Source organism: Canis lupus, chromosome 15, assembly GCF_011100685.1.
Source record: "Canis lupus familiaris isolate Mischka breed German Shepherd chromosome 15, alternate assembly UU_Cfam_GSD_1.0, whole genome shotgun sequence".
In the NCBI taxonomy this organism is placed as follows: domain Eukaryota; kingdom Metazoa; phylum Chordata; class Mammalia; order Carnivora; family Canidae; genus Canis; species Canis lupus.
Genome location: NC_049236.1, coordinates 26,782,981 through 26,794,761, shown reverse-complemented (window position 1 = coordinate 26,794,761; position 11,781 = coordinate 26,782,981).

Here is an 11,781-nt window from a genome sequence, read left to right as displayed (position 1 = left end):
CCCTACATAGGGCAATACACATTTTAACCTGGATCCTGGAGAATATACATTGCCCTAATGGGAAAAAAATATTCAACATAAAGTGTAATTTGAATTTATAAGATGAAAGTTAATTTAACTGTGCTCACCTAATTTTTGTATTTTGTTATTTTGATCTCAAGCCCATAAAATTAGTGAAGGTAACTAATCCAAGAATTTGAAGGATCTGAGGCATTATGCAGAAAGTATATCTGACATAACATGTTTAATCACTAGAGAAGAGAATAATCTTGCTTGCATTGTTGGGATAACAGCACTTTGCCTCTGTAAGCTCAGCCTACAACAACCTTTACATCTATATTTAAATTTCAATGTGATTGAAACCAGAGTTTTTCTTGTTAAAAAATGAGCACAACATTAATAACTGTTAATGATAGATTGGAGATATTTAGGGCATGGGACAAAATGATTAATGACAAGTTTTTGTAGAACTTCATGTAACACAAGTAGTTCAGTTTAAAAATACTTCTGAAGCATCTGCTCTTTCATAATCTGAGTTCATTGGATAACTTTGTGATTTTTTTCTCTTCTAAAAAGTCACCTTTAGTAGCCTTCACAGAATGGATAATAGCATTATGCAAATCACAAAGCTATTTTAGCAGCGTTCTTATGTGGTAGAGGTGTGTGTGTGTGTGTGTGTGTGTGTGTGTTAAAATTTGAAAGCAAAAAAAAATCTGAGTTTTATAAATAAAGATGTTTTAATCTTTGGCTATTTTACTATCTAGTGGAAAATAATTCAACTAGAGCCACATGGAGATGTTTCAACATTCTTAACTTAGAAATAAAAGATAGACTTCAAAATAAAATCTGAAGCACCCATTGATTCCAGTTTATCATGAAAAGTGTTTAAATGCACATTTATACCCAGGAGCAAGCCAATTCATTAAGCTTATATGATTCTTATACTAAGTTTATATGATTCCTTATCTGTAATAATACTTTCATCTGAGAATAGATCAATTTAGTTGCAGGATGTGCACATTTGTCAGGTAACCTTTCCTTATAACTTCTCATCTTCACTGAGAATGAAAATCAACCATAAGAGAAATCCTTAGAAATTTGGATCTGTACTTCTACTCAAATTGCATAGAACATCTTTCATGCCTGCAGATATTTTTACATCTAAGACAGCCTGCAGTTCTGCTTGGCAACATGAAACTTGTTTCACAAATTTCTCAGCAGCTGGTATGATAATGAGCCAGTTTTTATGTAAATTAGTGATCTTCCTAATCAATTTTTAACTACGGAATTGAGATTTAAAAAATTTTTGAGTAAATTTTTCAATGGCAAAACACTTTATCAAATCTATTTATTTAGCTTGCTTTTCATTCAGTCTCTAATTTTAATAAATGTTTCTATGAAACAGAAAAAAATTTTCTCCCAGAACTATAGTTGTCAAAGGTGTGATATATTAAAGGCACTTTTTATCTTTTCTTTTAATTAATGTTATTATAAAATAATGCATTTTTACTAATTAAATATAGCGAAGTTGACATATTCTTGCACGACCACTTTAAAAGCAGTATATTTACATCAATCATTTCTTTAGAAAAAGTACTGCAAAATAAAAATGCTACTTTTGATGCTGCAGCTAATTATTCTTTTTGATTGCCTGAGCCAACATTTTCAAACCACAAACTAAGCAACTATTAAATGTTACACAGTTATTGACAAAGTGTAAACTACTTTATTATTATCCCATGAAATGTCCATTTTTTTGAGACTAAAGAGTAATACTACTCATGGGCTTATCATTCTCTGACTGTATTTTTGTGCACATGGACCTACTTTCCCAATTTAATACCTTGGAGTACAGTAGTGTCCTCAGAGATGATGGGGAAAATGTACTCGACCTTTAGCATAGAACAGAGAATAAAGTTTATTGTTATATTTATATTTTATCTAAATGGTATACATCTTTCTGTAAAACACAATTGGTTGTACCTATGAATTCAGTTATTTCTAAAGTACTTAGAGATAACTTTTGACTCTAAAAATTGAAAAATAAAGATTTATCTTTGATTCAATAACATAGACACTTCAAATATGCACTGGGCATATTGTGAAATACTAAAATTCTAAATTATATAGGAGCATTTTATTCCCATCAATTTAAATAATTAAATGAATTCCTAATATTCAAAGATGAGTTTTTTTTAAAAAGACCATGGATTTGACTGATATTTTTGGTAGGTATTATTTTTAAAAATCTGCACTTCAACTTTGTAGGTTTAGGTACGGAATAACATATAGGTTGCCACAAATCAAAATATGCTAGCGTTGAAAACCAAAACAAATAATTATTTTCTTAATGACACTATCATGTATTTTTGCACTTGTTCTCAAATTCAAGATCCATTTTATGTCCAAATGTTACTTCCTTTGCCTCTGAAATCTAGATTTCAGAATGCCTAGAAAGAACAAACTAGATTCTTAATATATATTTAGCAATTAAATGAATGAAAATAGTTTCCTTGTCATTGTACTAACAGTGCAGTCTTTAATTTTTATTGATTTTAAGTTTTGTATGTGTCAGTTTGGTGTATAGAAAACATGTATTTTATTTTTTTTCAGCTTTATTGACATCAATTTCCCTGATGAACATAGATGCAAGAAATCTCCCCAAAATACTAGCAAACTGAAAAGGATCACGTTCCATAATCAACAGTAATTGATCTTTGGGATGCAAGAATGTTTCAACAAATGCAAATCAATAAAGGTGATAAACGACATTAATAGAGTGAAGCATAAATATCATTTCATACCATCATCTCAATAGATGCAGGAAAAGCCCTTGACAAAATTCAACATTCATTTATGACAAAAACTCTAAACAAATTAGGTATGGAAGGAATATACATCAAATAACAAAGGCTGTATATGACCAACCAATAGCAACATCATATTCAATGGTAAAAAAAGCTGAAAGCTTTTCCTCTAAGCTTTTCCTCTTACCACTTCTATTCAATATCAGAAAGGGAGACAGAACATAAAGACTCCTAACTCTGGGAAACGAACTAGGGGTGGTGGGAGGGGAGGAGGGTGGGGGGTGGGGGTGAATGGGTGACGGGCACTGGGGGGGCACTTGACGGGATGAGCACTGGGTGTTATTCTGTATGTTGGTAAATTGAACACCAATAAAAAATAAATTTATTAAAAAAATATAGTACTGGCAATTCAGGTCCAAGCAATTAGGAAGAATAAGTAAATAAATAAATGGCATCCAATAGGAAAGGAAGGATTTAAGCTGTCTCTATTTGTAAATGAAATGACCTTATATAAGGAAAACCCTGAAGATTCCACCAAAAAAGCTATTAGAATTAGTAAATGAATTGAGTAAAGTTGTGGGACATAAAATCAACATACGAAAATCAGTTGTGTTTATGTACACTAATAACAAAGTATCCAAAAAAGAAACAATCTCGTTTATAGTAGCTTCAAAAACCAAACAAAACCAAATCAAAATTTAGGAATAAAATTAACCAAGCAAGTGAACATTGGAAAACTATGTCATTGATGAAAGAAATTAAAAGAACAAGGCTGGTGCACCTGGGAGGCTCAGTGGTTGAACATCTGCCTTTGGCTCAGGTCATCATCCTGAGGTCCTGGGATGGAGTCCTGCATCCGGCTCCCTGCAGGGAACCTGCTTCTCTCTCTCCCTATGTTTCTGACTCTCTCTGTGTCTCTCATAAATAAATAAATAAATAAATAAATAAATAAATAAATAAATAAATAAATAAATAAATAAATAAATAAATAAAAACAGAGCTAAATGAAAAGATATTCCATGACCGTGAATTGGAAGTAATATTGTTAAAATGTCGATACCACACGATGCATTCTTTAAGACAAATTATTGTTACCTCCTTGGCACTTATGAAAATTGATGCATGTTCCTAGTTTCAAAGCCATCCACCTCTCTGTGTCGACTAACAGAAACCCAGCCTCAAAACAAGTTAGTAAATGCTTCATTTGTTGTGTGACTAAGGAATGAATGTAGCCCAGAGACAGACTTTCAGGTTGCTCTGAAGAACTGCTCTGCAGCTTGTTAGCTGTAAGGGATCATATACACAAAAAAGGAAAAGAAATGTACATGCTTGCAAGTCGTTCTCACAAGGTATAATTTGTTCAGTTGTAAAAATTAAGGTTGACTGATTTCCACATGGACATGTGAAAGACCCTTAGGTCATTTAATATGTTCTGTTTTTAATCATATCTGATCATTCAAAAATATTGCTTGCAATGCTCCACTTAACTGATTGTCCAGTTCTTCCTGTTTTTGATAGCTCCTTGAGGTCACTTGAGATGGTCGCAGAAAGCTGACATCGGCCACCTATGCAATTTTAGGGGACACCTTGCAAACCCTGGAGAAAAAGAGCTCAGTGCTCAGTAAGCCTGTAGGTCTTAACCCAGGCAACATGTCATAAACTTTCCACAGCAAGCCTTAATAGAAATGGAATGCCTAACAAACTGCCTCTTCACTATGCTGACTCAAGGGCTGCGCAAGGCTACACCTACAAGTGGAAGGTCTTTAAATCCTTTAGGCAAGATTGGAATCATTAGGAACTGAGAAATTGAGCTACCTGGGGGACAGCTGGATGGGGAAATAGGTGTGAAACAAGAGAGAGAAATCTAGCTACAGAAAATACCTTAGATTACTTAAATGTTTGGGTTGTGTTAGATTATTGTTCATAATATTCAGGACTTTCCTTAACCTTATGGGAGAAATATACTTCCCTGTCCCATTATATGGGACTTGGCCAAGTGACTTGCTTTGGCTGATAGAATGTGGGAAGTTTTGATAGTGTGCTAGTTCTAATTCTGGCTTTAAGAAGCATGAAGTTTCTATTGGGCCATTTTGCACTCCTGCCTTTTTGCCGTAAGAAGACCATGCCTTGGAAGTTAATGGTTTAAGGTGGGTGAGAGACATGTGGAGCAGCACTGAATAAAGCTTAGAACCAATAGAGCCAAGTCAGTCTCTCTAAGGCAATTCCCAACCACCTCATAGATACGTGATGAGGACAATAATTGTAGTTTTAAGCCACTGAATTTGGGAATGATTTGCTTTTGCAGCATTATTGTACCAATGACCGATTTACTCAGTACTCCTCACTTATCCTTGAATTAGCACCATCTTTTAGTTGAATTGGCCCAGTCCCTCTCACTTCCTCCTGTCACACTATTATTTTGAATTATAACTATTATCTTTCCTTTCATAATTAGAAATTAACAGATCTGTACACGTAGGTGGGGAGGGACAATCAAATGGTGTTCCCCAGCATTATCAAATACAGAGAGAATCTAAAGATTGGGGGAGGTGAAGCAGAATTTAATTTAAGAAACTACCTGACTGGGTGGGAAATATAATTTTCAAGTATTACTCACAAGAGAAGTATGTGCAAATAACTAAGAGATTACAATAGGACAATTAGAGTAAGGGCGTGTGGAAATAATAGAAGGGAAAAATTGCTGTTAGAGTCTTTATTAGACTATAGATTCTCTTCTGACTCACTCATATTTTACACATATTCCCAAATCCTTACAGGCATAACACTAGATGAACATATTATTAAATATGATTGCATACTGCTGTTTCTTGAAAGATACGCTATTATATCTCCCTCTACTTTTAAGTTCTGCAAATTAGTTTGGCTTAAGTCCAAAAGAACACCAATACTTATGCATTATTTAATTTAAAAAGCCCTAAAATCAATTTTTAAATCGCTGAATATTATTATTTTCAAAGGAAATATGATCTTCTTGGCTTTATTTCCCACAATAAACAAAGCTATTCTAAGAAATTATTTGACAGAACATATAAATGTAATTGGACTACAGTATATCAACTTAGAATTAAAATTGTTCTGTTTATTACAGAGTAGTTTACAGTTGTTTTTTTTTTAATGTAGAAACCTGGAATAATTAAACTCTATTACTTTTAGAACTTTTTATTATAAAATACTTGTTATTGTAACAGAACTACTGTGTTTCCTGGAAGGTAGGTCTTCGAAACAGTCTGCTTTCAGCTTCTTAGCCCTAACTTAGTTGTCTTATTTTTGTATTTTTTTTTAAGATTTATTTATGTAAGAGAGAGTGAGAATGAGAGATCACAGAGGGAGAGGGAGAAGCAGACTCGTCTCGGAGGAGGGAGCCCAACGAGGGGCTCAATCCCAGGACTCCAAGACCGTGACTTGAGCAGAAGAGAGATGCTCACTGACTGAGTCACCCAGGTGCCCCTTGATTGAGTTTTAAACTCTCTGTTGTGGTGAAGCTCAGTATCAGTTTCCCGATTATTTCAGTTGTGGCTAATAGTAAGCCCTTACTCTCCTACAGTAAACTGTGTCTAATTAACCACAAAATCTTTTGCAATTGTTCTTTTCAGTATTTCTTAGAGATGTTCTTCCCTTCCCAGACCTTTAACACTTCTTAAAGCACTGCAAAGACCATTGTGATGCTTGCATATGCTTAGTATTCAGCAAATGTTTACTGTAAAGAATGAGTGAATGAATAAATATTCTTTCCCCCAAAAGACTCTTATAATTTCCCATTTTTAATGTTCTTAAGCCATAAATCTTAAGCACTGTGATCAAGCAGTTCACCAAGACATGACTTAATTACCTTTGCAATCTCATCTCTTAACTGTACCAGACCCATATCTCAGTTCCCTCTCCTGAGTAAACTTCATTTGCACAATGACATGCTTTTGCTAATGTTTTCTTGATCTGAAATATTTTCCCCCGAATTTCCTATCTGAAAAAGTCCAATTTTTCTTGCAAATTTCATTTCACCTCTATTGCATAATAATTAAGAACAAAGACTTTGAAGTCTGATTTCTCTGGAAAATGTTATTCAGTTTCCTATAAAACTGAACATATATCTACTACATGGCACAGGAAGTTTACTCCTAGGAACTTACCCAAGAGAAATAAAAAAATATATCAGTGAAAAGAAGTTTGAAAGAATATTTATAGCAATGTATTCATAATAGCCCAAACTGGAAGTAGCCTAGGTATCCATCAATAGGAATATGGATAAAGATTGTATATTTATATTCATACAAAAGAATACTACTCAGTAATAAAAAGGAGTGAACTACTACCACTACATGGATGAATTTTAAAGGTATTATTCTGAATTAAAGAAGACAAGAAAATAGACTATGGTTTCATTTATATGAAGCTTTAGAGAAGTAAAAACTGAGCTCACTGCAGTTGTCAGAATGTCATATGAGTAAAAAAATGCTTGTTGTAAGCAGCTGTAATTCTCGGGTAGTTAGTTGTACAGCAAGTTTGACTAATAAAAGCATAACTACGAAACATATTTTTAAAGTATAATATGATATTATGCCCCATTCTAGGTTTGACATTTGGTTGAAATAAAGAATAGGCTTTGAAAAAATGTTTTTTCTTTTTCTAAAATGACTAAAAAGGCAGATTTTTTAGAAGCTCTTGGAAAAAAACATGAATTACCTCTGAAAGATTACTAGGCCCAGATGGTTTTACAAGCTAATTCATTTCAATCTTTTAAAGAAGAGATACTTCCAAGAAGATATATACACACTAGTCAACAGTTTAGTAAAACAAAATCTTCCCAATTCAATTTGTAAAGTCAGCACAGGATAAAAACACTGAAAATATCACACACACACACACACACACACACACACACACACAAAACTCATTTAAAGCTAGAGATGTTAGGAGGTATGTTGGCTGTCGTCAGTTCAATGCCATCATTACTTCCCTCTAAGGTGGGCACACCTTTTTTTTTAGCAGTTAAACTTTTATTTTACTTTTTAAGATTTTTATTTACATTTTTGTTTTTCTTTTCTACAAAAGGCAGATAATGATTGCTGATCTGCAATTGTTGTGTTGTGCACGCCCCATAAGGGGCCAAAGTAGGAATCTAGGGCATGTGTGCTGAGAAGGCTTTCCACGGGATGGCTGAAGGACCTCCAAACCTCACTAGAGAGCACCCCTAGGCTAAGAATACCCTTCCTTGAAAACTGTGAGGGTTTGTCAATAAAAGGAACACATGTAATTTGGAGAACAGAAGTGAAGTGGAAGTCACCACTCTCACAAGATCACATGGCCAGACACAGTGGCTTCTTGGGATTCATTGTGGTCTTGGAAATTTACACCAGCTACACTGCTTCAGGCTACATTGTCAGTGATCTCTAGCTGCATTGATCTTGACCTTTACTTCCCTTTTCTAATTCCTTCCACATTTTCTAACTTTTATTTCCTATATTAAATTCTTATTCCTGTACATTTACAATGGTCCTGCTTTGCTGACCAAAAAGACTGATAAGAATGTTCATACTAGAGTGGTTCTAAGGGAAGAGAATCTTAAGTAAGAGAGTCTGGAATTGATTCTAGAATGTGCTTATATTTTTTTAAATTATTTTTAAAAGCTTCATGAAATTCCTGTAATGGATAAAAGAGCTTCTGATAATCTCTCTAATATGAGGAAAGAGACTGAAGAACAATGACAAAACTGAGTGAGAACTATGAATAGTATGAATTCGAACTATAGGGGTTTACAAATTTACAATATTTGATATTTGATCTAGATTTTGATTGTTTTTGCCCATGAATGATGTAGCCCCTCTCTCACTACAAGCTTTTCTCCTTTATCTCTCATTCTCTTACAGTGTGTGACTTTTTTTTTCTTTTTTACAGTGTGTAACTTTGCCTGTGTTTGTTTTGGGATTCCTCGTACAAAAGAGATTGTCATAATCATTTTAAAAAAATTTTTACAAAGTTGCCATTGGAAAGCTCGGATAATTCTTTCTAGAAGATTGTTATAATGCGACTTTACTTATCCCTCCTGCAACTCAGGAAAGAAGTATTGTAGAAATCCTGGGTTAGCCACTGACCTCTCTTGGTGGTGGTGGTGGAGGGTGGCCACCTGAATTTCAGACACTGGCTGGCTCACCAATTCAATTGTTGATTTGAAACCTCAAGAGCTCTCCAGGTGAAATCTGAAACTAGGCAGAGTCCACAGAGGGCAAGGAGAGACCCAAGAAAAAGGCAGACCATTCCAGATTGGTAGGTGCCAGGTTTAATAAGCAAGGAAACTTACACATGAGGCTTGTTTGAGGCTGCTACAAGATGAGTAAATATCTCTACTTGCCCATCAGCTTCCTAAAAATTGCTATAGAGGCCTTAGTGGGGTTCATTCTTGTATATATCCAGATGTTTTTAACAACACATTACTCTCCCAAGGTTGCATTCTTGAAATGTCTCCAGCTATGGGAACGGTAAGAGGAATACACATTCTAAGGACAGGGTTGGAGGTTAAGGAGCCTCTGATTGCCTGGGTGCAGCTCTTGGGTCAACCAGTAGTCACATCCTTTTGATGACCTCTTCCAACACCAAGTTTCTAGAATCTAATGTAACTATACTGCCTGTAGAAGGTATATTCATACCATGCTTTGTATGGGTTCTTCTATTAGCCCATATTTTGGCTACATTCATGCTCCTTTTCTGTAAATAGTGTCTTCTTTCACTGGGAGAAATTTCTTCTACTCAATGTGATCATTATGGAACTATGAATCTCATTTTCAGAGCTATGTTAGTTGGTTCAGATATCAGAACATGACGCAGAATAACCAAACAAAAATAAATAAAAAAAAATCTAGTTGGAGTAGGATTATACAATCATATGGACACTAAAGTTTATGCTACATATTTGAAGATTTAAAATACATAATTAGTGAGCTTAATCTAACAAATAAAACATATGCACTCTTTTGAGTTCAACATAAATGATTTTTTAACAAATGAACAAATGCTAGACCACGAAAAGTCTCAAGAATTCCAAAAGAATTGATATTACAAAGATCAAGTTATCTCACTACAATATCAACATAATGATATTTAATGATCAGCAGTAAAAATAAAATTTAAAATTGTGCTTATAAATTATGCAACTAGGAATTGAAATTATTTAAAAGGATCACTTAATTAATTTGTAGTTTGTAACTAATGCTGTGCTAGAAGAGTAAATTATAATACCAAAGCAATATAATAGCAGTTGTTCAAATCCAAAAGCTAGAAAAGACAACTAAAATTATAAATGAGAAAAGAAATTCACAAGAAAGCAAGAAATGCATCACTAACAATATCAAAAATTGATTCTTTGAAAAGACTAATAGACAAATGTTTAGCAAGACTAATAGAAAAGAAAGAGGTAAGATCAAAATAAACAGCATTATGGAAAAGTGTGTGTGTCTACAAATATAATCTAGAATTTAAAATAGTACTAACAAATTTATTGCAACACTCTAAAAATTAAATGAACAATTAGAAAAAAAGGAACTACCAAAATTCACTCAATTAAGAAATAGTTACTTTAAATAGACTAATAGAGAAATTCAATGAATATTGAAGTATCTCTATGTACCACTCCCTATCTACTTTCTTCAAATTCCCAGGCAAGTAATAAACAATTTCTATCTTATGTAAGAGTGTTTGAGAGATTAGGAGTGTAAACTATGGATCTCGTTTTACAATGCTCTAGTAACCTGGATTTTTTTAAGATTTATTTATTTATTTATTTATTTATTTATTTATTTATTTATTTATTTATTTATGATAGACACAGAGAGAGAGAGAGAGGCAGAGACACAGGCAGAGGGAGAAGCAGGCTCCATGCCAGGAGCCTGACGTGGGACTCTATCCCGGGACTCCAGAATCGCGCCCTGGGCCAAAGGCTGGCGTTAAACCGCTGAGCCACTCAGGGATCCCCCTGGATTTTAAGAAAATGTAAGAGAAACATAAACAAATCACAAATAATTTCATTTTGTATATAGATATAAAACTAAAAAATATGAAAAGTTGGATCCATCAATTTAAATAAAAAATAATAGTATATCATAGTCCAGTGGGATTTATTCCAGAAATGAAAGCATGTGTGAACATCAAAAAAATATGAATATAAATTTTATAACAGAAATTGAAGTTTAAAAACCATAAACTCGTCGTTATAGCCTAAGGCAAGAATTTGCTACCTCTGGGTCTCTTCTTTTTCTTCACTCATGCAGAGCAAACTCCTCTTAGGGTGTTTTCACCAACTGATTTCTCTGCCTGGAACATGCCAGGCTAACTTTTGCAAGTCCTTTAAGTCACTGTACCAGTAAAATCTCAGAGGCTTATTCTGACAACTCAATTTACACTTGAAGTGCAACCTCCTTCTCCTGAATCTTCTAACTCCCTTAGCCTACTTTATCTTTTAAAAAAATTTTATAGCACTTAGCTCTTTTAAACATATTATATTGATTTACTTATTATATTTACTGTAAAGTTTTTGCCTTCTCTTGCCCCACTCTGCTGGATTATAAATTCTATGAGGGTAGGGATATTTGTCTAATGTTTTTACTGATATATTTTAAGCATCCAGGACTGCGCCTGCTATACAGTAAGTATCCAATAAATATTTGCTGAATGAAATAGTTCATGATTTAAAAACTCAGTAAATTAGTAATGATATTTCCTTAATATCAGAAATAGCATATGCCAAAAACACATATTAATCTGAATAAACAGTTTTCAGTTAGCGCACACTGTTGAGCTGCACCAGAGGAAGGAATATTGAAATATTTTCTTTTTTAAAAAAGATTTTATTTGTTTATTCATGAGACACACACACAGAGAGAGAGAGAGATTGAGAGAGAGAGGCAGAGACACAGGCAGAAGGAGAAGCAGGCTCCATGCAGGGAACCCGATGCAGGACTCGATC